A 27,940-nucleotide genomic window follows, 5' to 3' on the forward strand; every position below is an offset into this window, starting at 1 on the left:
AAATTCCCTAGCTAAAGTCTGGTAAATAAACAGAGGAAAGTATAAGCTATCTCTTATTTACTGCATTGACCATTAGAAATGATGAAAACATTTCTTGTATGAAAAAATATTTAGAATTGAAAGTAGGCATTATGATATTCCAAACTTGGACCTCTAAGCCAGCACCTTGGAGTGCAAACATAAGATACCGCAAAAACCTGAAGGAGGAATTGACTACAACTGGAGAGGGTGGCCCTTAAACTTCCGCTAGCAGCCTCCTTCATCAGGAAGTGCATGCTTCAGGTGACTTTTAATCCTCTAATATAAATTAAGTATATTAAGGGTTGGATTAGGATAGAAACAATAGTTTTTGCTTCCATGTTTATATTATAACCTAAAACATTTCTTAAATTAATGAACCCAAGAAATTTAGTGTTCTTTATCAAAACATGAAATTCCTAATATGGTACTCCGAAAGTATCAATTATATTTTAGACAACATTAAGAAATGCTAAATGTATAGTCCTATAACTAGCTGTTAGATTTCTGAATATCCTGTTGATTAGCCCTATAGTAAAAAGCTTTGAGGATGCGGCTCCAAAGAGAGAGTGCCCAAAAAGGCTGTATGGATGCCACCTTCCTTCATGACTTGCTTTACACAGCATTTTTGGTAGGAAAACATTTCACATAATTTATTGAAGGATGTTAATCACTAGGAAACTGCAGGAGGCTTAACCTGAGCTGTTCGTGAAGGCTGCATTACAGACAATGCCCAATACAATGTTTTTAGTTTGAAGATAATACTCTGTTGCATTGTGCTATGGTATGATATCATGGTGTGGCCCTAAAGCACTGTCTGGTACTGCTTGAGTGAGGTGTCCCTGGTGGGCATGCGTGATTGATACAGTATGTTTATAATGTAACGTACGTGGCAAGCACCAAGTTGTGCACCAAGTGGTTGCTCTGGTTGTGCTTCTGTGGGTCCTGTACTGCTCCTAAGCATGTTAGTGGTGCTCGATAGTGTAAGGAGTTGTGTTTGAACTTGCCATCTCCATCTGGGCCCTGGGCCTGTGCTTTAGGTGCTGCATCATGGTGGAAGCCTGTACTGTGAGGTGATTTCGTTTGGGTGGGATAATCTGTGTGAAGAGAATAGCCAAGTCTTAACAACTGTTCAGCACTCCAGGTGCTTAGGAAGGTTTCTGATGCTTTCTGTAAGAGAGTTCCAGAGCTTTTCTTACAGAATCACAAAGAATGTTCTACAGATGCTAAACTTGTCGAGCCTGGGGATGCAGGGCCGGACTGGCTGTCTAGGGCAGTGGGCGTTTTCCCAAGAGGCCTGAAGGGTGGGGTCCGATTTTAAACTGGTGGGGCCAGTTTTGTTACTGGGGGCTGGTATAGCAGCAGTGCTGCAATATTGGCCCTCAGTAACAAAAGCAGCAAGTATTCCAGTCTCCCAGGGCCATGCAGTGCTTCCCCAGGGGATGGTCCGAGAAAATTGCTTGGGCTGCTTTGGGTACTCAGTCTGGCCTTGTGGGGATGGTCAGTAGCAGGCCAGTATTGGTTTGAAGATTAGTCTTGTTTGGCAAGTATCGTTTTGCAGAAACTTCAAACCCGCACCAAGAATTGCCTGATGAGCAAAAAAAGGGCATTCAAGGAGATATGCCTTGACAATGGGAGTCAGTGAAGAATGTAAAGGGCAGGAATGATGGGATCACGGCTATGAAGGAGTAGTAGCTGTCTAACAGTATCATTCTGAGGGACATATTCTCAAGGAGCTATCGCGAGTTATCGGCACTTTATCGCAGCCAAAGTCGCCTTAAATTTACCACCCCATTCACAAGCCGGTGCTAACAGCCCATATCACCAGTTTTCTGGCGATAGCATCCTCTAAAAACATCGCCATGGATGACCCCGGCAACTATCTCTAATGAGGGGCAGAGTAGGCGTTCCCGAGCAAAAAGCCGCGACAACACCGCTCCACAACATCCCCAACAACCAGCCAGATCGGTGATAAGATCTCAAAACAGGCGATACGGTGCAATAGCAGCGGGAAACTAACACCTGCTCTGACCTGGTGTAAAGTCGGACAACAACCGGCAGCAGCCAAGGGAGCACAGCCTATAGCCAAACATGAAGAACAACAGATGCCCCTGAGCAACTGAACATGCAGCCTGGAGCCCCAATAGGGCAACAACACCCACCACCACCACCCCCAGGACCCCACCACCCACCCCCCTCCCTTTGGACGAAGAGAATGCACATCAACACCACAAAACCATGAACCAAACAAATCGCCTGAAGTCGCACAATAACAACACCTAAAATAAAGGTGCGGCCAGAAAAATGGAAATCATACCTTCAAATCATATAATCCAAATAAAAACTTTATTGCAGATCAAACAAAAAACAACAATCTTGTAGAGGCACGGCGGGTCGTCTCTGGGCATTCTGTAAGTCACAGCCTGCAAAACAGAAATACAGATAAGAAGGTGTGTCATGCGCCCATCAAAGTACAGAGAGAGAGAGCGAAAGAGAGAGAGAGAGAGAGAGAGGGGGGGAGAGAAAAAGAGAGGGAGAAAGAGAGAGAGAGAGAGATAGAAGGAGGGGGAAAGAGAGGGAGAGAGAAAGAGAGGGAGAGAAAGAGAGGGAGAGAGAGTTCCGACACTGCAGACCCAGGCCTCACTGCTCTTCTGCAGCCACAGGTGTGTCTCCAATCACGTGCTGGTACACACTGCAGTCCCCAGGTCCCTCATCTGAAATAGTTGCCAGAGACATGAATGGCAGAGTCCATACAGTAGCACACGCCATCCGCGCTAGCCCGCCTCTGCGCACACAGGCTGCTGCACCCCAGCCCCTCCCACCGCCCAGTGGTGATTGCCCACCCCTGCTCAACCAGGCCTCCCTGCTCACCTTTTGCCCCCAGTGTGTCTCCAAGAGGGCCCACCACGTGCCGCTGGGAGCACCAAGCCTGGGGCCCGCGAGCATGGCAGCCTCCACATCATGAAGGCCACCAGGTCACACACTTGATTCTGGGTCTCTGATTTCTCTATGGCAGAGAACATATCAGTCCACCCGGCCTCATCGCAGGCTGCACACCCGCTCAGCACTAGAGGTGCCACTAACTCTGTGAACTGCGAGGCGACGCAATGTGGCGGTAGGCCCGCACTACCCGCTGGCTCAGGCCTACACTGCGGTCCAGCAGGGCTCACACTAATGCCACCATTCCGGACCGCCTGGATGGCACATCCTCGCAGGCTACACACCCGCTCAGCACTTTAGGTGCCCCTACCTCAGTGCACCGAAAGACACTGTCCCGTGGCGGTGTGCCTGCCGCAGTAAATCCGGAGCCACCAAGCCATGGACCCTTTATGATTGAGTCCCGTGGCGCGGACTCCATCATGTCACCCCCGGCACTGTGCAGTGTGCTGTGGCAGGGCCCTAGGCCCTTAGGCAGAAAGGATACCCACATGGAGAAACCCAGTGACAGAGTGGAAATGGCGTCCAGCACGTGCGCTAGGCCCTTTTTATTGGCAGGGTCACATGTCCTGTGACGCCGGTGCTGAATGGGTGTGGTGTGGGTGTGACCCAGGCATGAGGGAGTGGCTGTGGCATGCTGACAACTAGACCTGTGAGCAGCAGATCCCTACAGGGAAGACCTGGAACATGTAGCATTGTCGTATCCCCTGTGAGTGTAAGCAGAGTGGGCTGGCCTGGCGTATGGCAGTCCAGCGTAAGGGTGTGAACAACGAACCTGGCGCTCTGGGCGTGCTTCCGTTCTGGACTGGACTGGACAGGGAAGTGACTAATGCGTGTGTCTCCATTCTAGTGTTGGCGCCACCGGGACCGCAATCGGCAATGTGTCACCCTGTGACCCAAGTCCCACAACATGAGCAACATGGACGTAAGGGGGAATCATTGACCCTACATTCACCCATACCTCCACACTTGCAAGATCATAGACATGACACATTGGTGTGACAATGAATGTTTAATGCACATTTAATGGAGTGTCGTAGCTGGAGCAGTACAGGGCCATGCAAACCCCATGTCACATTGATAGTCCATGGAGAGCCAGCCAGAGTCCTTCAGGGAATGACAAGTACATCAGAAGAGGAGGAGTCCAATTTGCACTCTGATAGCTGTGTCATTGGTGACCAAACAGAATATGGCAGTCCATGTCGAGGTCCAAGGTGAGTGTCACAGAGTGCATCGGGGGACAGTGGAAGGTGATGATGCAGAGGGCAGAACCAAGCAGAAACAGGCCATATGGCGGAGATGAATGCTACCGCTTCCTTCTAACCACGAGGGCAGATTCATCCACATCTTCGTCCTCTGCTGTTTCAGGTGCCTCAGATGTGGGTGGTGGTGTTCTGTCTCCAGCACTGTGTGGCAGTGACACATCAGGGGCCGGGGATGTGGATGGAGTGGTAGCAGCAGCAAGCATCAGCGCCAGGCCTTGTGGCAGCAATGCCATGAGGAGGGTCTTTATGGCATTGAGGGACCCAGCTACCTCTCACTCGTGTGCAGTCGTGGCAGCCAATCTTTCCACCCGCGTCCGCTCCATTTTCTCCATGAGCGTCCGCATGAGTCCCAACTCCCAGGCGAGCTTGCTGGACCCGCTCTGACTAGACGGTTGCTCTTGTCGCAGAGTCAGGATTCTGGCGATGTCAGCCATGGTTCGTTGGAGGGCATGGAGCAGACTGTCGGCGTCCGTTAGGGACTGTGAGTGGTCCCTGATGGGACTTATACAACCATGCATGGCGTCTAGTTTGTCTGCCTTGCAGTCGAAACCCACCTGCACCTGTTCAGTCAGCTTCTCCTGGCACCCCAACACACGGCGTTGGAAGGCCATGTGTTCTTCGTGGGCATCCTGGGAGGTAGCAGTGGTGGTGGGTGCTGCCTGCTGTGTGTTCTGTGCAGGGGGTGGGTTCTCCTCGTAGCAGCTGGGCTGCCCTGCTCCTGGAAGTGGGCTGCGGAGGCTGTCCACGAGCTGTTGGAGGGCATCGGAGTCAACGGTGTTGTGCTCCTCTTCGTCATCAGAGAAGAGAGGTTGGGACTGCCCTGCAGGAGGTGTTGGATTTCCACCTGCAATGTGAAGGGGAGATGCAGTTTAACATTCTGTTCACATGTATGTTGTCACTTTGTACATGTTTACATTCAGACTGCATGACAGTGAACATTGTGACTGTTTGTGGGGAGCTGCCTATATGGTGCGGGACAGTGGACATTCCGACAACATCATGGATGTGTGTTTGTACTTCGACATTGTCTACTCACATTTCCCTGCAATGCCATATGTGATAGGCCAGTTTCTGCATACAAGCGACACCAGTTATGTCCTCTGTTCTGTGCATGACATGTTGTGTATTGTGCCACATCGTTGTCATTGTTGATGTGCTCTGCAAGTGATGTGTGTGTGCCGCATTTTGGGGGCGTCGCCCCTGCAGCTCTGATTTGGCTGCCCCTTATCCCTTACATGCGGTGTGCCTCTGACTTCTATGCTTATACAGTGCTGGGATGTTGCATACTTGGATGCATTGGTCTCTTGGTGGGAGTTGGGGGTCTGGGGCATACTTTGTCCGCAGCTGTGCTATGCTTACTTGTGAATGTGTGCCATTGTGCCCATCTCCCCCTGTCCCCTCAGTCCCTGGTCATTACTCACCCTGGTGTTGTTGTGTCCGGTCAGGTTGAGCAGTGTCCTGTCCCCCAACTCCTGCCACTGATGACTGTAGACACCATTTCCTCCATCTCGTCCAGCTCCTCCTGTGGCGCTGGGCTCCCATCTCCAGTCTGCATTGCTTCCTACCGTTTGTTTGCGAGTTTCTGCTTGGTTTTGCGCTTGACATCATTACAGCGCCTCTTGACCTTTTCCATTGTCCTCTTCAGCACTCTGACTGAATTCGCATTGTCCACGATTGTCTGCCATATTCCATTTTTAGTTGCCAGTGACACAGTAGAGGTGACGAACAGTAGTTGATGGTGTTCTATTACCTCCGTTATCAGGATCCGGTTTTCCTGAGGACTGAACCTTTTCTTCCTACTCTTCCTCTCCTTGCCCTTCCCTGACCCGAGGTCCCAGGCTGCTCCTCCGGGGGGCTTGTGGGGTTCTGGTTGTCCTCTGCACTTTCTCCAGCTGACTCCATTGTGCTTCACTGTTGTTTGGCTTTTGTATGTGTTTTTTTTGTCCAACTTTTGTAGTGCATTTTCCCGCATGTCGTGTGGGGATTGCAGGCCCGTGACTGTTTTTCGCTGATTTCTGTATCGCGGTTTGCGTCATCGCCGCTTTTTTCGCATAGGTGTTTCGCATTTTTGCCGCAACGCGTTGATTTTAACGCGTTCATTAGTCGCGTTGTGGTGGGTCTATCGCATGGTGCCGCCGTGTTGAGAATACCATATTAACACAGTGTTATTTTCCCGCAATAGACTGCAATGTGAAGAGTTGCGTTAAGCTACTTTTGCGGTAGTTATCACCCATTCTTGAGAATATCCCCCTGAAAGTGCTGTATTATAGAACCAGCACTGGGGCATCTAGGCATAATCCATTGGCATAATATAGGCAGGCCAGAAATGAGGAATTGATGGCATGCACAATGTGGCGGGGACCAACAAGCAAGTCCTGGTTCACCTGGAGTAGAAGCAAAATAATCCATTTTGTTGGTATTGGTCAAGGGTAGCCCTATATCTAGGGGCAATGGTCAGTGTTGGTGGTGCATGAACCAGTTTCCATGGTAGGCTTATGTTTTTAAAGAGCTAAAGTTTAGGTGGTTGCTTGACATTCAATGGTTTATTGCAAGGAGGCAGGAGTAAGAGCGTTTAAAGGATTTGATGATATCTGAGAGAAAGCAGAGAAAGGCTTTGAAAATAAGGGGTGTGGCCTTGCTGTTTTCAGCAATCCTGCCATTAGAGTGACAGTTTAGGAATATAATGGAGAAAGGAAGATTATTTGTGATCAGTTTGAATGGCATGAGGGGATGCAGACAGTGCAGTCCCTTGAATTCCAAAGACACACATATCTCAAGAAGAAGTCCATTAGTAGAAGAGCAGTGATTCTATTCTGGTTGATGAATCCTCTGAGGTGATTTTTTGCTGAAGTTGAATCATGTATAGGAGATGGAAAGTATGTTATTTTGTTTGTTGAGTACAGAGTCCATAACAAAGATTTTTCTCAAAATTGTTTTACCTAGAAAGGGGCACCTTCTTATCATTATAAAGCCTGTTGGGTCTAGGAGGTTAAGGACTTAATTTCTTTGTATGTATTAAATAGGAAGCCTTGAAATTTGTGGGGATTGACCCTAAGAGGAGTAAGTAAGTGATGTCTATATTTTATTGTGTTGCTGAAGTGGTAAAGAGAATGTCAGTCAAGATGTGTAGGGGCAAGCGTTTACGTTGAAATCAGCACCGCTAATTGCTCTGGTATAGCCTGCAAGGTTGTCCGTTGAGTGAGAGGTGAAGAAAACTGGAATGCCAGCTGGCACAGAAATTCTTTGTGAGATATACAGATGTAAGCTTTTTGAGGGGCTTGGTCAGCAACTTGGGTTTAGGTTTAAGTGTAATTCTTTTTTTTTCAAGAGTTCTGTAGTTTTTTTTCTCAAGACTTCCATGTTGCTGGTTCTACATATGCGACTCCTTATGTTATATATATTCAAGCTTCTGGATACCATCTCAGGTGGCTAGTGCACTATACAAATCAATATGATTTGATTCGGCAATTTATAAACTGCAAACAAATACCCGAAGGCGTCAGGGTGCAAAAGTGGTTAGTCTGAAGGAAGGCAAGAGCATCATCCTTAAGCTAGTGTAGCATTACGAGATGAAAATTCATGTCTTCAAGGCCTTGCGATTCTAGGAATGAAAAGGAGTGAGGGATGGTATTCCAAAGCCTGGATGCATCCACAGCAAAGGATCTCTCTCCCCCTCTTGCCTTTCAAAACCTAGGAATGACCAACAGATTTTTTTCCAGCAGAACGCAATTTTCTAGAAGGAACAAACCGTTGAAAGAGATGCCTCCCTCAGGGTCTAGGTAATGAAGTGCCGTATGAACAATGCATAAGGCCTTGAAGGCAATCTATTTAGTGGCAGAGAGCCAATGCAATTTCCGAACAGCAGCAGAAACTGAATGATATTTAGGAAGGCCCAAAACGAGTCTTGCTGCAGCATTCTGGAGAAGCTGCAACTTGACGATGGCTGTCTTATTAATGTCAAGGTCAAGCGCATTGCAATGATCCATCCTGGACATAATCAGTGCTACAGCTGCTTGTTTACATGCGGGGAGAGCAAGAAATGGAAACACCTTCCTAAGAGTCTTAGTCACCCAGAAAAAGGGTGACACTGTCCTATTGACATGAAGATTAAAAGACAGATTGTTATCCACCAAAACGCTCAGATTTTTAGCCCAGTCAGCAGGGCTAGGACATTCCCCGAGCTTTTCTGGCCACCAGGAAGGGGTCCGAATGGATTGTTTATTACCAAAGATCGGGGCGTGGCTAAGCGGTGGAACGAGATCGCCGCCTAATTCACTAGCTTCGTCAATTCTGTCTCCCATGCGTCTAACCGATACATTAATCCGATTCCCAAGAGGAGGAAACCATACCGGAAAGCGAGCGGAACCGTTGATGGGGGCTCCCGAGCCCGGAGACCGACTGCAGCCAGAGTTGCGGGTCCCGTTCGCCGAAGGCCTGTGACGAAGCCTGAGCCAGGGAATGGAGTGCTGGCTACGGCCGCGAGCGGGGCTGAGAGAGGCGGCCCGATTCAGCAGCGAGCCCCGGAGCCGGACTGAGACGCGGGGAGTTGACGTCGCCAAGATGGGTGACACCCCCAGGACCTGTGACGGAGGGGTGGCGACGGTGCTGCGAGTGAAGCCCAGCTGGACCCAGGCCAGAGATGAAGAAAGAGGGGCCTGTGAAGCACTGGGACGGCGATCAGGCTCTCAGTGCATACCGGGAGAGGCGGTGAGGAGTGGCGGGGTGCCAATGTTCGGATTGGTGATCGCATCGGGCCCCCCTCTCCCTCTCTTTTCAAACCCATCCCTCCCCAAGATCAAAACGGCAGCAGAGCGGAGACTGACTCCCCTCCCATGGTGAAGGCGCCAAACATCGTAAGGGAGAGCCCGTGCTTGCTGAGAGGCCCTGCGGCACACCTGAGGGAGTCTGGGACACTGCTGAGTGGCCTGGATGCAGATTATTTTTTGGAGGTGTGAGGTCACGAAGACTGACTGAGCCATAGTGAGTACGCACCACAACCTGCAGTGGTAGACTGGGCCTGCCGCCCAGGACTACCTCCCCAATTTTGAAAGACCCACACGTGAGGGACAGAGAGCCACACCCTCACCTCCAACGGATCCTTAGCCCTGCAGACCTGTTAGCTCGTGGCACCCAGGGATAGGGATAAGGCCCGTGCCGAGGAGCATAACCCTGGGATCAGGGAGAGAGAAAGGTCGAGTTGCAGTGTCGTGGGCCTACGCAGACGCAACAATGGAAAAGAGCAAAGCAACAGGGGCAAAGGGCTCCAAAACTGTCCAAACAAATAAACTCGGCCGGTACGCCTTCCCCAAGAAAACGCTGCAGGAGCTCCAAAACAGAGGCAAATCCATAGGTGACCCGGGAGGAGAAAATCAGGAGTTAACACTGAAAGATGTCATGGAAGCGATAATTGGAATTAAGACCTCCTTGGAACAGAAGATGGACTCCATCTCGATCGTCGTGAACCTTATCTGAGCAGACCTCACCAAACTCAATGAGAAGGTCAAACAAGTAGAAATCATGACTTAGAGCATAGTTGGGGAAGTCACGCAACTCCAAGGGGATGTTCATGACTTACAGACCTTCCGCAAATTAGCTGAATACAAACTGGGCGATTATGAGGGGCGGCTTCGGCAGAACAATATACGCATACTGGGGGTGCCGGAGAAGTCAGAGGGGCAGGCACCGGACCTCTTTGTGGAGGACTTTATCCTTAACTATCTTCAGCCCAAAGGCCTCAGCAAATTCTTTGTCATTGAAAGGGAACACAGGGTCCGAGGAGGGCGTCCGAAGCCGGGGACCCCCACGCCCGATGTTGGCAAGAGTTTTGAATTTCTGGGACAGAGATGTGATCCTTCAGAACGCCAGGACAGTGCACCCTCTTCGCTACGACAACGCCAAAATCACCTTTTTCCCGGACTTCACGCAAATGGTGCAGAGGCAGAGAAGGTCCTTCTTGATGACAGCCACGGCCTGTATAGGGCGTGTTAGCGAAAACAATAAATAAAACAAAATTTTGTTGCGCGCGCTGCATCGCATTTGGCGATGCAGCGTGCGCAACGAAATTCGTTTAAATTATTTTTTTCGTAACTTACCTGAAATCGTCCGTATGCCGCATTTTACAACACCCCGCCCCACCTCACCGCCCCGCTCACACGGCCTATACGGGCCGTGGCTGCTTGATGGTGAAAAAAAAGCTTAGAGAGAGAGGATTTAAATATGCAATGCTGTTCCCAGCACGCCTTCGTTTGGAGGCTGAGGGACGAGCCTGGTTCTTCGAACAACCAGAGGCAGCCTCCGACTGGCTTTAGAGCCAGGCAGACCGCAACTCTAGCAATCGTATCAGTGGCGACGAGTCAGCCTCCCAGCCGAAGGGATGAAGGGGACTATGATGACGGTGGGGCCTCCTCGTACCTAAACGAGTCCACAGATGTTTTGAGTCAGGTACCGGGTACCCATTGCTGCTACCACACGCCGGGGGTCCTCTCCCAGCCACCTATACTTAGAGCTGTTAAACACGACTCTTCTTGGGAAATGCATTGCAACGAATGGGGAGGGGGGGACAGGGAGACAGAGTAATGCGCCCCATTTATATCTACTTTTAGTTAATCAACAGGGCGACAGGCACTCTGCAAGTTTTAAATGGGCAGTTCTACGCCCAGAGGGCAGGGAAGCGGGGAGGGGGGTTGTTGGGTTGGGGGTTTGTGTTTGTTTACTGTTGTGGTTTTAACATCGAAAATGCATATTGATTTCATTGCAGAGGATACAAAGACTTATTCTGGATTCAATGAGTACACAGTGGGACAAAATTGCTAAAATACTGAGCTGGAGTGTTAACGGGCTTGGGGATAAGATCAAACGAAGCGTGGTTCATCAGTATATTGAAAGGCAGGCCCCTGATATTGTTATGCTTCAGGAAACGCATCTGGTGGGGAACTCATGAATGCACAGATGAGGTTACAAAATGGTAGCTCATGCGGGATTCACGACTAGCTCACGGGGCGTGGGTATTATGTTGAAAACTCATTCCCCATTCCTGTAAATTCACGTGGACTGATGATCGGGGCAGATATATAGGAATCACGGGTACATGGGAGGGACGCATCATAACACTTGTGTCAGTCTACATACCACCTGGCCTGCAAGCTACCACATTCAAGGACTTGGGCGCTATCTTACTCGCGCTACCAGATGGTTTGTTAGTGCTTGGGGCGACCTCAACTCAGTAGTCTCGGACGCGTTAGACCTCCACCCCCCACGTGAGATAGGGCCGTCTTCTCGCTGGCTGCCAGACTTTCTTGAGGCCCTGGGGATAGCTGATGGGTGGAGAACATACAACCCAGACAACATACAACATACTTTCCACTCCGGAGCTCACCACAGCCTTTCCCGCATACATTACATCCTAGTCCCCGCCCCACAAGTTGCACACATTTGCGAAATCAGACACTTAGCCAACTCCCTGATGTGGCTACAAATAGTCCTTAACCAAGCAAGGGTGGGGAGACTTGCCTCCATCAGCCCATGGTATCTCCAGGATCTGATAATCCGTAAAGACCTCATCAAAGCCATAGATAACTCCTTCCTGGAAAACAAGGGGATGGTGGACTCTTCTCAGACTCTATGGGAAGCCTTTAAGTCAGTGATCGGGGTCAAGCTCTGTCTCTAATATCTGGAATGAAGAAAGACAGATAGAAAGATATCTCGGAAGCTGAGGCAGAAATCTACCGGATGGAAAGTGAATTGGAAACTGAGATCACACCAGAGATACTCCACTCGCTGCATCTCAAACAAGACGATTATAAGGCACTAGTGACTGACAGAGCTAAAATTCTGGGGAGGGAAAATCTGGGCAGAATATATGATCTGGTAGACAAGGCGGGGAAACTCATAGCTAGGCTTGATAAAAGAGAGTGGGTGAGCAGACTAGTTCCGGAGCTTAGAGATACAGGTAACGCTCCCATAACAGACCAGCAGGATATCACAAACCGGTTCGCCAGCTATTTTATTGCTGTGTACACAACCATGGCGCCATATACTGAAGAGGACTCTCACGAGCATTTGCGAGACATAACACTCCCCAAACTCTCTGTAAAGGACCATAATTTTCTAGAAAGTGCCCTGACGACAGACGAAATAGCGCAGGCAATTCGATCATTAAACTCAGGAAAGGCCCTCGGCCTCAATGGCATTCCCATCGAGCTCTATAAACTGACAAACTAGCTCCGTATTTAAAAGCCATGTTTGATGAGAGCAAGGAGCGGGGGAGATTGCCAACGGATCAATCACCATTCATAAAGAGGGTAAATCCAAAACTGACTGTGCTTCATACAGACCGATCTCGCTCCTAAATGCAGAACCCAAAATTCTGGCCAAGCTCCAGGCCAATCGTCTAGTAAAAATAATTGGGGGCCTAGTACACTCAGATCAGTCAGGCTTCATGCTGCACCGAAACACAGCTCTGAACCTGCGCAGCGTCCATGGAGTTCAGGGTAGAGCGGCCACGATCCAAGAACCAGCTATAATTGTATCCTTGGATGCGTCCATGGCTTTCGATACCATCGAATGGCCCTATCTCTTGGCAGAGCTCTCGATGGGCTACTCAGAGAAAAACTAGACAGAGATATTACTGAAAGCGAAATTAAGGATGCCTTGCATGAGCTTGCTGCCGGGAAGGCTGCAGGCCCCGACGGAATTCCCCTAGAAGTCTATAAAAGTATCGAATCGGAGATCGTTCCTATTTTTTTGGATCTTTTTAACGGTATTCTGTGTACAGGTGATATCCCTGACTCATGGAAAGAGACAAATGTAATCATTTTTCATAAAAAGGGTAAACCTAAAGCGAACCCAGGCTCTTATAGGCCTATATCACTTATTAATGCGGACACTAAACTTTATTCCAGAATTTGGGCTAAAAGGTTGGGGGGGGTTATTGGCGGTCTTGTCTCCCCTTGGCAGCATGGGTTTGTGCCTGGGCGGGGCACCACAGACCACATACGTAGAACTATTGCCTTGTTCGATGCTCATGCGGCCAAGTGGGGCGAGATGGCCATGATCCTCCTCGACGCAGAGAAAGCGTTCGACCGTGTAGCCTGGGATTATCTCTGGGGTATTCTCGCAGATGGGGGATTCGGCCCAAAAGCTATTAAAGCTATTAGAGCCATGTATAAAGATCCGGTAGCCAGGGTGTCAGTAATGGAAGAGAGCTCCGAGAAGATTATGATTAGGAGAGGTACACGCCAGGGCTGTCCCTGTTCCCCGATACTTTTTGCGTTATATATAGATCCCTTGATCCACAGAATTATGAAATGTCCAATGATCAGCCCAGTGATTGTTAATGGGTATAGCAATAAGTTGTTAGCCTACGCCGATGATCTGGCGATTCTCACGACCCATCCACAGCAGGCGATGTCGGCACTCGTAGAGCTGGCAAAAGAATTTGGTAGTAGATCTGGGTACCTGTTAAATGAGGGGAAGACTCAGATCATCGGTACTAAGAACATCATTAAGACAGATGATAGATATGTCGATTCAGCAGTCTATCTTTGGGTAAGGATTAACGCAGCAGTAGACAAGATCAATATAGAAAATTACTGCCCTCTTATAGGCTTGATTGAAGCTGAGCTAAAAAGACTCGACGCTCTACATCTCTCTTTGGTTGGGAGGGTGAACGTTCTCAAAATGGCAATTTTTCCCAAGGTTCTTTATTTGTTTCGTGCCATCTCCCTCCGGTTGGAGGAAAAATTACTGAAGAACCTGGAAGTAATCTTTAATAGGTTTATTTGGCAATTTGGGAAAACAAGACGTTCTTTGATGCTTATGTCACTCCCGCATGATAGAGGCGGAATGGCCCTCCCAAACCTACGATCATACCATTTCTCATCCCATTTAGCTCAAATGTCAATCTTATTTCAACAAAATGATAATTCAACAGGGATCCAGGGAGACAGTCAGGACCCCCCAACTATATTCGAGCTTCTATTGGGGAAGAAGGCTGTAGGGTTACTTTTGAGGGAGGTCGACCGCAGATATTATAAAAAAGTCAGGCTCAAGATTATGAGCGGGGTATGGGGGACGTGGAAAGCTATTCAAAAGCTGCTAGAGATCCCCAAGTTTAACGCATATCTGTCTTTATGGAACTCTAATCTGTTCCCATATCTGGGCATGGTTATGCATTGTCAATTTTGGAAAGAACAAGGAATCAGGACCATTGGGGACTTGTGGGAAGGAGGAGCGGCTATTGGGTTTGATGTAATTCAGCTCAAATACGGGGTCCCACCAACTCACTGGCTCCTGTATAGTCAGTTAGTCCAATCGCTAAGGGCCATTAGACCGAGAATCATGGCAATAACACGCTTTCCTTTGTTGGACTATTTAGGGAATGGGGGTAATAAAATTAAACACATTTATAATCATCTCATGGCAGGTATACAGGATGACTTGGAGAAAACTGAACACACATTGACAATTAAATTAGATGATCCGGATGTGGATCTTGATCTAGCTCTTATATTAAATAAGAAAATGTTACGCTCATCTAATTTAAGGGCCCAGCATTTTAAAACATTGTTTAATTTGTATTTTACTCCAGCTAAATTGTTTTGGTGGGGATTGGTGGAGAATGATAAGTGTCCCAGGTGTCAGACTCGCCCAGCAGATTTAATACATATGTTTTTTCAGTGCGACAAGTTATCCTTGATACTTAGGGAAATTTCAGATTTTTTGGCGGGATTGTTAAAATGCAGAATTGTTCTATCCTCTACACAGGTGGTGGTAGGTGTAGATAGGAAAGCTGAACTGTGCAATACTGCAGAAGCATTGGTCTTTGTTTTGGTCGCTGTGCTGCGCATTCTTATTTCATCAGGTTGGAAAGATCCTTCTCCACCCACCTTTCAAATGTGAATTGCAAGGCTCCTCACGATACATAATATCGAGTCCTGTTTATATGATTTAAAAGGAAAAAAAGTAAGGGATATGGGTAGGAATATATGGGCCCCTCTTGATAGTTGGAGAAGATCAAACTTATGATCTTTGCAGTGGTTATCCTCTGATCATGTATTACGAAATGTTCACTTTGTTTGGTTGTAGCAGAATGTGTATATATTCTATTATTGGTCACCTGTATTGATTGATTGGAGTACTGTGTATTTTGGTGTATATAAGACCGATAATTTTATGTATTGTATAGATTAAATTTATGACACCAGAAAAACTTTCAATAAAAAAAAAAAAAAAAGTCAGTGATCCGGGGTCAAGCTCTGTCTCTAATATCTGGAATGAAGAAAGACAGATAGAAAGATATCTCGGAAGCTGAGGCAGAAATCTACCGGATGGAAAGTGAATTGGAAACTGAGATCACACCAGAGATACTCCACTCGCTGCATCTCAAACAAGACGATTATAAGGCACTAGTGACTGACAGAGCTAAAATTCTTGGGAGGGAAAATCTGGGCAGAATATATGATCTGGTAGACAAGGCGGGGAAACTCATAGCTAGGCTTGATAAAAGAGAGTGGGTGAGCAGACTAGTTCCGGAGCTTAGAGATACAGGTAACGCTCCCATAACAGACCAGCAGGATATCACAAACCGGTTCGCCAGCTATTTTATTGCTGTGTACACAACCATGACGCCATATACTGAAGAGGACTCTCACGAGCATTTGCGAGACATAACACTCCCCAAACTCTCTGTAAAGGACCATAATTTTCTAGAAAGTGCCCTGACGACAGACGAAATAGCGCAGGCAATTCGATCATTAAACTCAGGAAAGGCCCTCAGCCTCAATGGCATTCCCATCGAGCTCTATAAACTGACAAACTAGCTCCGTATTTAAAAGCCATGTTTGATGAGAGCAAGGAGCGGGGGAGATTGCCAACGGATCAATCACCATTCATAAAGAGGGTAAATCCAAAACTGACTGTGCTTCATACAGACCGATCTCGCTCCTAAACGCAGAACCCAAAATTCTGGCCAAGCTCCAGGCCAATCGTCTAGTAAAAATAATTGGGGGCCTAGTACACTCAGATCAGTCAGGCTTCATGCCGCACCGAAACACAGCTCTGAACCTGCGCAGCGTCCATGGAGTTCAGGGTAGAGCGGCCACGATCCAAGAACCAGCTATAATTGTATCCTTGGATGCGTCCATGGCTTTCGATACCATCGAATGGCCCTATCTCTTGGCAGTGCTGGCGAAGATGGAGTTTGGTCCAGGCTTCACTCAATGGATACGCCTCTTGGATCATGAGCCCTTGGAGCAGGTTCTGGTCAACAACAAAAAATCAGGCACGTTTATGCTCAGTCGTGGGACCTGTCAGGGATGTCCGCTTTCACCTCTTCTGTTTGCCCTAGCCTTGGAACCACTGGCGGCATGGATCTGTTGGGACCCAGTGGTACGAGGACTGTGTTGGTCCCCCGATTGGGCGGACCGCATTTCACCCCACGCAGATGACATACTATTGTACCTGGCCTACCCAAGAGATCCCTGGTGGCAGTTCTAGACATCCTGGCAATATTCAACAGATACTTTGGGTTCTCCGTCAACTGGACCAAATCCATTCTGTACGTCCGCAAAGGGAGACCCTCCCTCCCCACCGCAAAACTGCCCAATACAAATTAACACAGTGGGCTTCAAATATTTGGGAGTATTTATCTCTTTAGATCAAACACTCCGCTAGAATCGCAATCTTCTCCCTCAGCTACAGAGGCTCAAACGAGACATAGCTAGTTTGAAAACACTTCCCCTGTCTTGCAGAACTCGTTAGATCCTGTCCCGATGTCATACTTTAGAGAAATTGAGGGTCACCAGAGGGACTTCTTGTGGGACAGGAAGCCATGCATCAACCTGCTCAAGCTAACACTAAACTGGTATGATGGGGGCATTAGCCTCCCAGACATCAAGAAATACTATTGGGCGGCACATCTTGCGGCCATCAACAATGGTACATATGGCTGACCCGATGACCCCGGATATAACATGGACAGGTGGCTCCTCCCCGGGGGGAATTACAATAGGGCGCTCTACTCAAAACCTGGCCGATACCCACTGACGGGCCCTACTAAACACTCAGTTAGCATCTGGCATGCTGCCACTAGATCCCTTGGAGGGGGACATAAACCTACTTTAGCAACTCCACTATGGGACTCCCAACAGCTGGGGGATCTATGGAGTTCGAAGGGATTCGACAGATGGGAACTCATTGGGATCTCACAAATCAAAGACATGTGGGAGAGGGGCAGGGTGAAAACCTTTACCACTCTTCAACAGCCACACGAGTTAGCCAACACAGAGCACTTTCGGTACACACAAGTCCGCCATGCACTCCAATCACTCCTCTCAAGAGGTTCCTCCCCTCCTGAGTCATCTCCATTGGAAGATAGAGTGCTGGATGGTCACTTGCCCGAGAAAACCATATCATTAATATATGAGATTGATAAATAATATGGCAGATCCCCTCCAACCACTGCTGGAGAAATGGGTAAAGGATTGTGTCGAATTGGACGATGAAGAATGGCAGGAAGCAGTGCCCTCCCCGAGAGTGGTTGCAATCCCAGCACGACTTAGGCTTGTACAGCTCAAAATCCTCCATAGAGTATACGTTACAGGACCCCGACTGGTACAGATGGGAAGGGCCGAGGGAGGAGAATGTAGGAGACAGTGCGGCCAATTAGGCACATTAATGCACATAATATGGGAATGCAAACACATACAATCCTACTGGTGAAAAGTACACAACATAATAAGTGAGGTACTCACTGTCGTACTTTGCCCAGAGGCACGTAGGTGCCTCCTGAATATATGGGAACCTACTGACCTGAACACTCATCAAACACAGTGGGCTACACTTGGATTAATGGTGGCAAAGAGGAACATTGCACAGCTATGGGGAGCAGCGCAATCACCCACAATAGCAGCCTGGATAAAAGACCTTGATTGGTGCATGCACAGGGAAAAGACAGTCTACACCGCCTGGGGTTGCCCCAAAAAAATGGTCCCGAATATGGAGCCCGTGGAACACATATTGAGGGGATATATGCCATCCGTCGCGTAGCATTGATCAGGACAATGCCCTTACCCCGTAACTCTCCCAGAAAATACAATGTCGTAATGAGTGGCTGCTGATTGTCTTCACCATATACGGTTATGCTGAATCCTCTGTACTGATTTTATGTCGATGAATGTTAAACAAACAGAGATCAAGACCTCGGTCTTGTCCCCATTAAGTCGGAGGTAATTAGTTACTATCCAGGTGGCCACAGCCTGCATGCAATTGTTAAAATTGTTGGCATAGGTTTCTATCTCCTTTGTGACAGACACAATTATTTGTGTGTCATCAGCAGCATAGGATAAAGCCTGTAGCTGAAAGGAACTAATCAATTTAGCCAGCAGGGAGACATATATATTAAACAGAGTTGGACTTAGTGATGAGCATAACTCCTAACCATGAATACAGCAACAATTTGTTAGAGAATCATCAAAAAATGCATTTAATTGAACTGCTTTAGGACAATAATTAGATTTGGGTTCTTGATAAAATTCTACTTCCCTGTCGATTTTGGGAGAGAAAAGTTAATTTGGAGAAAGATAAAAGCTTCTTTCAGCAATGTTGAGGAAACGCAAGAGGTTGTGGTAAAAAAGTTGCAATAGATGAAGTACAGTCCAAAAAAGGTGGAAAGAATTTTAAAAAACAGTGTTGAACTGACTGATGCAGATGAACGTTGATATTCAATTGCATCTTTACAAAAAGCTTGATTTTCACTTGTGTACGAGTCCAACACCGGAAATCCAGGAGCCAATTTTAAGCATCACAAAGATGAACTACTCAATGGATGTTCAAATTACATATGATGCAGACTGGCTCATCCCAAACTACTCTGACAATTATCCTGGATTATCGTGATGCTTGCATCATATCCAGGAGTTAGGCTATTGTTACCCAAAATTGGTTAGTGAGTGGGTACTGACCTTGGTATAGTTGGAAAAATAGAAGTGTATGTTTGACATGGCTATGTGCAAAGCAGACCACCTGCAAAATTCCTCTTCAATCAAGTGGTTTTAGCTATCTCGTGAAGCCATGGTGAAAAGTGCAAATTCTTCGTCCCCAGTCATAAATTGATATAATGCTACAAATTTCGAAACCGTAACACAACTGAACCAATATTTGTTTTGTGAACAGCAGATTCCAGTGTCTGCATAGCTCAGCAGGTGACGTGTATGGCCCTCACAAAGTGTGCCATATCAGAGTGATGAGCTGCATTTCCTACAACTTTGCCACTCACCATACCTTGCTCATGCCAGAAAAATATGAGGCACCTCAAGGTTCAACTGAGGATGGCAATGAGTCAGACTGATATGTTGAGAATGTTGTTGAAGGTCCAAAAGGGCAAAGATACCTTACAACTTTGCACGAGTCATATAGGACATATTGCATGAATATGCTGTTAAGGACATATTCAACATGGTCATGAATTTGTACTACTAATTGACTTGCATTTGGACATCATTGAGTCATGTCACACAGCATGGAGGGAAGATAAGATTGTTTTTAGAAAGAGTTCTTGTTATTATACTACTTATCTATACATGGCATCCATATATTACTTGTTGATTTTTAAAGTAACAATTTTACTTTGTAATAGTTGTGACACGTCTGCTGGAGGACAGATGTAAAAGTACATGGCCATTATTTCTTGTAAAAGACTCCGTGCTTTAGGTAGCAGGTTGGCTGCACTTGTTTGGGGGAAAATGTTGGTTTTTGTAAATGCCATATTGATGACTATGCCTGATTCATCTGGTTTAGCATATTCGATAGCTGACTACTTTCAGGTCGATGTCACAACCATCTTCCTGCCTCTACATTTGTTTTACAAACTTCAGAAATTTCAGCTTGGAATATTTCTTAACTTTTGACATGCTTTCACGATCTCTAAGCATCCCCCAATGACCATGGCAGTGTGGTCAGATACTTTCTGATACACATGTTCTGTAGGTCTGGATTGTCTCTCGCTAATGGTCAACAGCGTCACCTCATTATTGCCAGGGTGTATCTTTTGTGTCCACAACATTGGGACACTATAGGTCAACATGTTTCAACCCAAGCAAAATCACTATAGACTCATCTGTTTATTCACACTCCTTGGAAAGCATAGAGAGCAACAGTGCTTCACCAGAATAAGAACCTGGCTTCCCTCCTGTTCGGGTATCATGTTTCCATATGCAGGCTCCTGCTCAAGGGCATGGCTAGCTTGTATATGGATGGCCAGACAAGTCCCAATTCATATAGCAAGGTCTGCACTTACAAAGACTATATGCCCATTGTGAGAATAAGAACATACCTCGATGCTCTTCCATGCCGCGCACACTACCAATTACCTAAATTGACTCCATATTGCATGGTTGCAAGACCTTTCTCAGGGCTCTGGGACTGGAGTCTGCTCCAGTTCCATCCTCTCATGTTCCTCTACAAAGTTTGTTTACATCTGTGATTTCTATTCTTAGAATAACTGTTGACCTTGTACCATTTTTTGCATTTTTCAAAATCTATTTTCACCACTGCAGTGCATCGGTCTATTGTTACTTTTCCAAAAATAAATATATCAACTGTTTCAGTTAGTTCATTACATGCACACTGTTCGGTTTTGGCCATATTGCAATTCATAAACTTCAACAATGTAACTATATTTAACTTTCCATGTTGGTCTATGGGGTACCTGCATTTGGAATTATTGACTAGTTTCTCTGTTCCAGAATGGTATTCAGCCTGTACCCATCCAATGTAATTGAACGGTTGTGGTGCAATCTTCTCACCATAGGGGAGTGAGTGTGTGACATCCATGTAATGAGTCGGCCCTAAAAATAATTAACGTGGGCCAAGGCATTGGGTGTCACAATTAAAATGTGTCATTTATCTTATGACAAATATATGAACAACAATTGCACAATAATAAGCCAGACATAACAGCACATCAATTCTGGGGCATTTTTATCCTTATTTGGTAGTAAGCTGAAGTAATACTCTACTTTTTCTGCCCATTCAGCTTTCATCTGTACTTGTGGCCCACTTCATGAGTTCTAATCTCTATATTTTAAGAGGTGGTGGCAAATGTGATTGCCCACTTATGGCTCTTTGCCTTCTAGCAATCAGTAGTACCAGGTTAAAAAATGTACAGGCATGTTTCTCTTTTTGTGGTCTGGTGATGAATCCCAACAAATGTGTCTCAATGGCGCTATTAGCATGTCATTTTGTGAGAGTGGTAATCTCGTAAACCACATTTTACAATAGTGTCCGATGCGTTGACTTTTCTATACATGTGAAAAAATATCCAGCTGATGCACACCTGAGCACCTAGATAAATATCACGAAGACGTTTAATAGAGAGATAAGTATTGTGAAAGTTATTGTACTGTATTTATTTAAAGAATGCATTTCTAACAATCTTAGCTGGATAGGTGAGAAAGGTTGCCAACTCAGGGCCTGATTAGGTTGGCGGTCGGACTTACACCTGACCGCCATCCTGGTGGGAAACGGAACCACCCGACAAGCTGTCGGTGGTGCTGCACTCTGAATCACGATGCAAAGTGTATATTTTGTATTGCGGCGGGTGCTGAGGGCTGCAGCACATGCCGCAGTACAAAATATGCACCCTGTGCATATCCCTGCACTATGTGGTAGGCCCCATGTGGTGCCTGCCACATGGTGCCAGAATATGTTGGGGGGCACCATAGGTGCCCCCCAGGGGCCATGTCGAAGGGCCAGAGAGGAAGGGGGTCCCTTTCCACCTGCCTTTTCATGGCGGGTAAACCACCATAAAACGGCCGTCGGGAAGAGACATTGTTATCCCTACAGTGGTGCCTGGCAGGCACCGCCACTGTTGTAGGGATACAAGTCCCTCTGCCATCCATGGCAGTGGGTCTCTCCGACCACCAACCATCTGCCCGCCATCCTAATGTGGTAGGTGTAAATCAGTATTACGATGGCGGTGGGACCCCTGACGGGCTGTCGAGGGCGGCCCCACCGTCATCGTAATCAGGCCCTTAGTGTCATTCAACTCTGCTGATGCCTGTGTTACTTTTTGTCCTCAGATCTGATAAATCATTTTTCACCTTACCACAAATCAAGTCATCCCCCTCTTCACTTTACCCATTTGTCACAGAAATCCTAGCGCTTTGTGTTTCTGATCATAAGACATTTTGCTATTCATCTTAGACACTCCATTAAGTGCACCTTATAAAAATAAACGGACCTGCTGGTTCGAAAGTTTGAAGATCATTTTTGTCATAGAGATATTTTATAAACGTCAGCCCAGTCGATGCCCACTTTGGCATGTGATTTGACTTAGCAACTAGATGGCATCTAGGAAGACATGGCCTCAATGGATATGGTGCTCGTGCCATTTAGTTTCAGTCTTCCTGATGATCTTGTGTTCGGGCCTTTCTGCAGCCGTCCCTAAATATAGCTTAAAGAAGTGTTGGACATTGTAATACCTCTTTTATTGTACATGGGGGCTGATCTACATGAAGGTATGTCTGTTAATGTGAAGTGATCTACCACAGCTGCCCCAAAGGGTCTCTCACAGCCAAACAGTGAGCTCCTAATGTGTGATTTTGCAACTTTGGAAAAACATCAAGAAACCAAGCCCAGAAAAAGATTTAGTAAGCATTTATTAATATAGAATTGTTTTGAAGTAGTAAATTATCTATAATAAAATATCGCATTAGGAATTAAGTACAGACAAATTTAAATAAAAGCAATAACAAGAAAACAAACAACTCAACATGTGTCTTTCCAGTCAGTGAGGAGATACAAGAGATCCACAGTGTCCAATTATATTCTTGGGTTGCACCCAGGAAGAGAGGTTCAGCTCCTGCACCACACTTTGGTCCTCGCCTATATTAAGTATCAACTCTTTCACCTACTTGATAATAAAGTATAGATTTACATATGTATTCAGTTACTTACATGTATTTTTAAAGTGTTTTTGAAAATTTCACGTAACTCTGCTAACTCTCCTTGAGAGTTTTCCAATAACTGGGGGTTAGCATAGTTACGTATGGTAATCAATTATTACTTTTTGGTGAAAAAGCCCTAGAAATTCACTAATAACAAAACACTGAAATTTACCAGATGTAGTTTATGGAGTTAATTATAACTTGTTCTACCCGCCATGCACTTTTTATGACCTCACATATCACATCACTCATGACATGTTCAATGACATCATTAATGACCTCTCAAATGACATAATTGATCTATTTTGTTGGCTTATGTATGTCATTTTTATAATAAAAAAAAAAAATTGGGGTGGTTTCCTTGGATTTGGATGGATTTTTGTTTTCCAGTTGAGAATTTTGAGGGACTTAGATTATTTGGGGGAGATGGGGGACTTATGGATGTTGTTTTTTTTTTTTTAGTTGATTTTATTTTTCTTCAGGTTTCATTGAATATGGGATGCACTTTCTGGATGAAAGGGCCCGGAACCCAAGCACCCGGAGGCCTAGCGGACTGGAGGAGGTGACCGCAGCGGGAGAGCGCATGAAAAGTGACATTCTCTTCCGCAGGACATGCTTTCTGGACGAAGGGGCTCAGAACGACAAGCACCAGGAGGCCCAGTGGGCTTGAGGAGGTGACAGCAGTGGGAGAGCACCTGAAATAGCGGCATTCTCTCCCGCCGCATGGGATGCACTTTCTGGCCTGAGAGTTCCAGAACCACTAGCACCAGGAGGCCCAGTGAGCTGGGGGAGGTGACAGCAGCGGGAAAGCGCCTGAACTAGTGGCGTTCTCCCCCGCAGCGTGGAACATGCTCGGGCATGGCCCGGGCGAAGACTGGGCCAAGAGCGGGCCGATCTGTGCCGGTCAACGGCCGAAAGAGGTCATGGCAAAGCCTCCCTCTTTCATGGTTTCTTCCTTCATCCTTTTGCCTTTTTAAGACTCTGATTGAGAGAAGATGGGGAAAAGGAAATCTGAGGTGTCTCGCCACGGTAAAGAGACTTGGGTTACTCTAAGCATTGTGACTTTTTTGATTAATTCTATGGGGGCGATAAATGAGGAGGTTTGTAATGTAGAAGAGAGACTGGTTAACAAACAGCTGGCCAAGAGATGGGCAAGTAATAAGATAATCCGCTTGCCCCTCAGGAGGAAAATCCTTAAAGTTCAGGCACATATGCCTTATCAGGGTCAAATAATCTACGTGTTCAATGTGACTCGTAGACTATTGGCCTTTTATCCCCTGGGGGACTCTCTGGACTTGCCACATGAATGTAGATTTTGGGGCACATGTACGTAGCTTTTTCTTGGTCGCAAACGGCCCGATTCACAGAATCTGGCAATGAACGGCTGGTAAAAAGCCTTTTTCTATGTACAAAGACCCATTTTGTGATTCGGTAGACTATTACCGCATCGTAAAATGGGTTAGCAATTCGGTATTAGGAAGGTGCGTGTTAAGGGTGTCCCTTCCTAATACCTACTTGCAGTGCCATGTACAAATATTTTGCATCCGAAATGCAGTCGGAAAACATTCTCAATTTACTGCTTACTTCAAGTAGGTGGTAACCCATTCCCAAATGGGAAGGGGGCCCCAAGTGAATGTGAATGGTTGCGAAAATGTTTTTAAGGAGCGTGCAGTGTCCCCACGGACCACTGCCTACTCTTAAAATCATGAAGAGATAGTGTTACATTTTCTTTTTAAATGCATCCCGTTTTATTTTTAGGAAAACGGGCTTCATTTAAAGAAAAACATTTCTTTATTTAAAAGAAAGCACAAATATTGTGGTCTGCTGACCATAGCAGGCCACCATCCCTGTGTTTTTAGCATTTCCCAATGGGTCACAAATTGTGACCTACCTCATCAATATTAATGAGGTAGGTCAATTGCGACCCCATTAGGAATCACTAAATGTGTCAAAGACACATTAGTACATAGGTGTTTGCGATTTCTTAATAGCAAATTGCATAAATTCGCTATTAGAAAATCTCAAAAAGAATCCTATGTACATGTGGCCCACAAGATCAAAGGGGTTATAAAGTTAAAGTGAATTCCTGGGAAAAAGGGGGTTCTTTCTTCCCACGAGAAAAAGCAGTGTACTAAAAAGGACGCTGGTACAACAGAGCTCAAGGGATTAGACAGTGAGTCCCTTGAACAGACTTTTTTAGACCCTGTGGGCACTGTATTATGTTCATTGGGATCCATGAAAAGAGCTTGATTTATTCATGTTTTCAGTAGGATTGTCGCCTTAGAAGCAAGGGTTGAAGTAGCTATAAATTACCCATCTCACCTCTAGTTTGTCACGAGAGGAAGGTTAGAGGAGTGGTAAGTCAGGAAACACATGATATTCAGGTGAAAGAATTGGAGGGAGATGCAAGACAAACTCCAGACGAGACCACTAGAGAGTTGGGGTTAAGGACTGGAGACAGAGATAGAGCCAAGAGGAGTGGGGAACTGTGAGAAATAACAACCTCACTCATGCTCTTTTTTACATTTGTCACTAGAGCCAAAGCCCTACATGTTTATTCTAAAGGGAGTGCCTAGACTAAAGTCAGGCCAACTGCAGCCATATTTTTGGGTATTGGGGCCATGTCAGTTCTACGGACACACACAGTACGTGCCATTTAGGAACTAGAGGGATTTCTTGGTTCAATACTTCCGACATAATGCCTACCACCTTCTTCCAGTATATCTGTATGACTGGGCACTCCCACAGGATATGGAAGAATGTTCCTTTCTGAGTACACCCCCTCTGGCACTCTTCAGTAGGGATACGCCCCAGTTTAAACATAAGCGTGCTGGTGCAGTAGGATCTGTGTAGTATTCACAACTGAACGAGTCTGAATCGTGCCCTGATTGCCACCTCCCTGGGACTTTGCACCGCCTCCCCCCAATCATCGTCCTCCAATAGGCCTACATCCCATTCCCACGCCTCTCGAGTCTTGAATAAGAGATCTGGTGAATTGTTTATTATTTTTTTATATGTGTAGGACAGTGTCTTCTCCTGGATAGGATCCAGCAGTAGTCTGTCCTCAAGGGGCCTGTATTCTGGAACCTGATCCCCCTCTTTAAGGTGGCGGCTTTAGGCGTGCTTTAGTTGCAGGTATCAATGTTGCTCTGTGGGTGCTAACTGGAATTCGGTCTGTAGTTCTGCAAACGTCAACATTACTTGTCTCCACCAGACGTCCCCCAAATGTACAATATCTATTAGCTTCCATTTCGAGAAGCCCTGCAATTGGCCTACCTCTCGGAGTTCGTTGCTGGTCCAAAGGGGAGTCCGCTCAGTCAGGCGTCCCGCCCAGCCCAGCCCAGCCCAGGAATCGAGTGGTCTTAGACCATCCCTCAATAACCAATTGAGTGTGTGGGGCTAGTCCTGCTTGCTTTCTCTTTCAATAGAGTGCGCCCATATAGCTGTCTGCCCCCATTGTCCAGTGGTCCACTCTATATGCCGTTTCTTGCTTGTGCGCAAAGACCCAATCGTTGATGACCATAAGCTGAGATGCCCAATAGTACGTCTGGAGGTCGGGGATGACCAGACCGCCCTCGTACACCCCTTTCTGTAGTTTAGCTAGCGCAATCCGTGCCCCTCCCCGTCCCATAACAACGTTCTAAACTCACTGTCTATGTCCCTAAAGAATTTCTCCGGCACTGGGCAGGGGTTCTTTTGTAGGATATAAAGTATCCAGGGTAGGGACATCATCTGGAAGAGAACTGCTCGTCCCATAAGGGAGATCGGCAGTTTCCTCCAATGTGCCACGTCGTTCTTCAAGCGGTCCAATTGCGGCTTTAAATTCCCTACTATGAATGCCGCATCCGTTTTTTCGATCTAAATGCCCAAAGATTTAAAACTAGTCTGAATCTGAAGTTTGGAGTCGGCCCCCAGGTCTGGCAGAGGGCCCTCTGTAAGCATGTATAAAAAGGACTTGTCCCAATTGATCCGATACCCAGAATATCCCAGGAACAACCCAAAAATCTAGAGCAGCTGGTTAATTGTATACCGCGGCCTCGTTGCATACAAGAGGATGTTGTCCGCGTATAATGATACCCTTTCCTCCCAGCGGTCGCCCCCTCATATGCCTGATATGATGGGATCCCCTCTGACCCACGCTGCTAAGGGCTCGAGTGCAAGCGCAAATAGAATCGGCGAAAGCGGGCACCCCTGCCTCGTGCCCTTCCGCAAGGTGAAGGCACGAGACACCGCTACATTAACCACTCTTGCCATAGGTTGGGCATATAACAGCTTAATCCATGAGAGGAACCGAGGTCTGAAGCCGAATCTCTTCGGGACCTCAAACAGATAGTTCCATTCTATGCTGTCAAACGCCATTCATGCGTCAAGTGACAGCTGGGCCGCTTCCACTCCCGGATTGGTCCTAAGCAGATGCATGACTCCGTACAGTCGACATAAGTTAAGTCTGGTACTTCTGCGAGGCATAATGCCTGACTGGTCTGGATCGATCAGGGTCAGAATGGGCACTAAAAGTCTGTTAACTAGGACTTTGGCCAGAATTTTAATTTCTAGATTGAGCAACGATATTGCTCGATACGATCCACACTGGTCAGCCGGTTTACCGACTTTAGGGATCACCACTATAGTTGCGGTTCACTGATCAAGTGGCAGCAAACCACTATGCCTCGTCTCGTCGAACATGGCCAGGAGATACGGGGCCACCGTGCTGGCGGTGCATTTAAAGAGTTCCACGGGTAAACCATTGGGCCCCAGCGCCTTCCCCCTGCAGGTCCT

This window comes from Triturus cristatus, chromosome 5_1 (genome assembly GCF_964204655.1).
Source record: "Triturus cristatus chromosome 5_1, aTriCri1.1, whole genome shotgun sequence".
Lineage (NCBI taxonomy): Eukaryota > Metazoa > Chordata > Amphibia > Caudata > Salamandridae > Triturus > Triturus cristatus.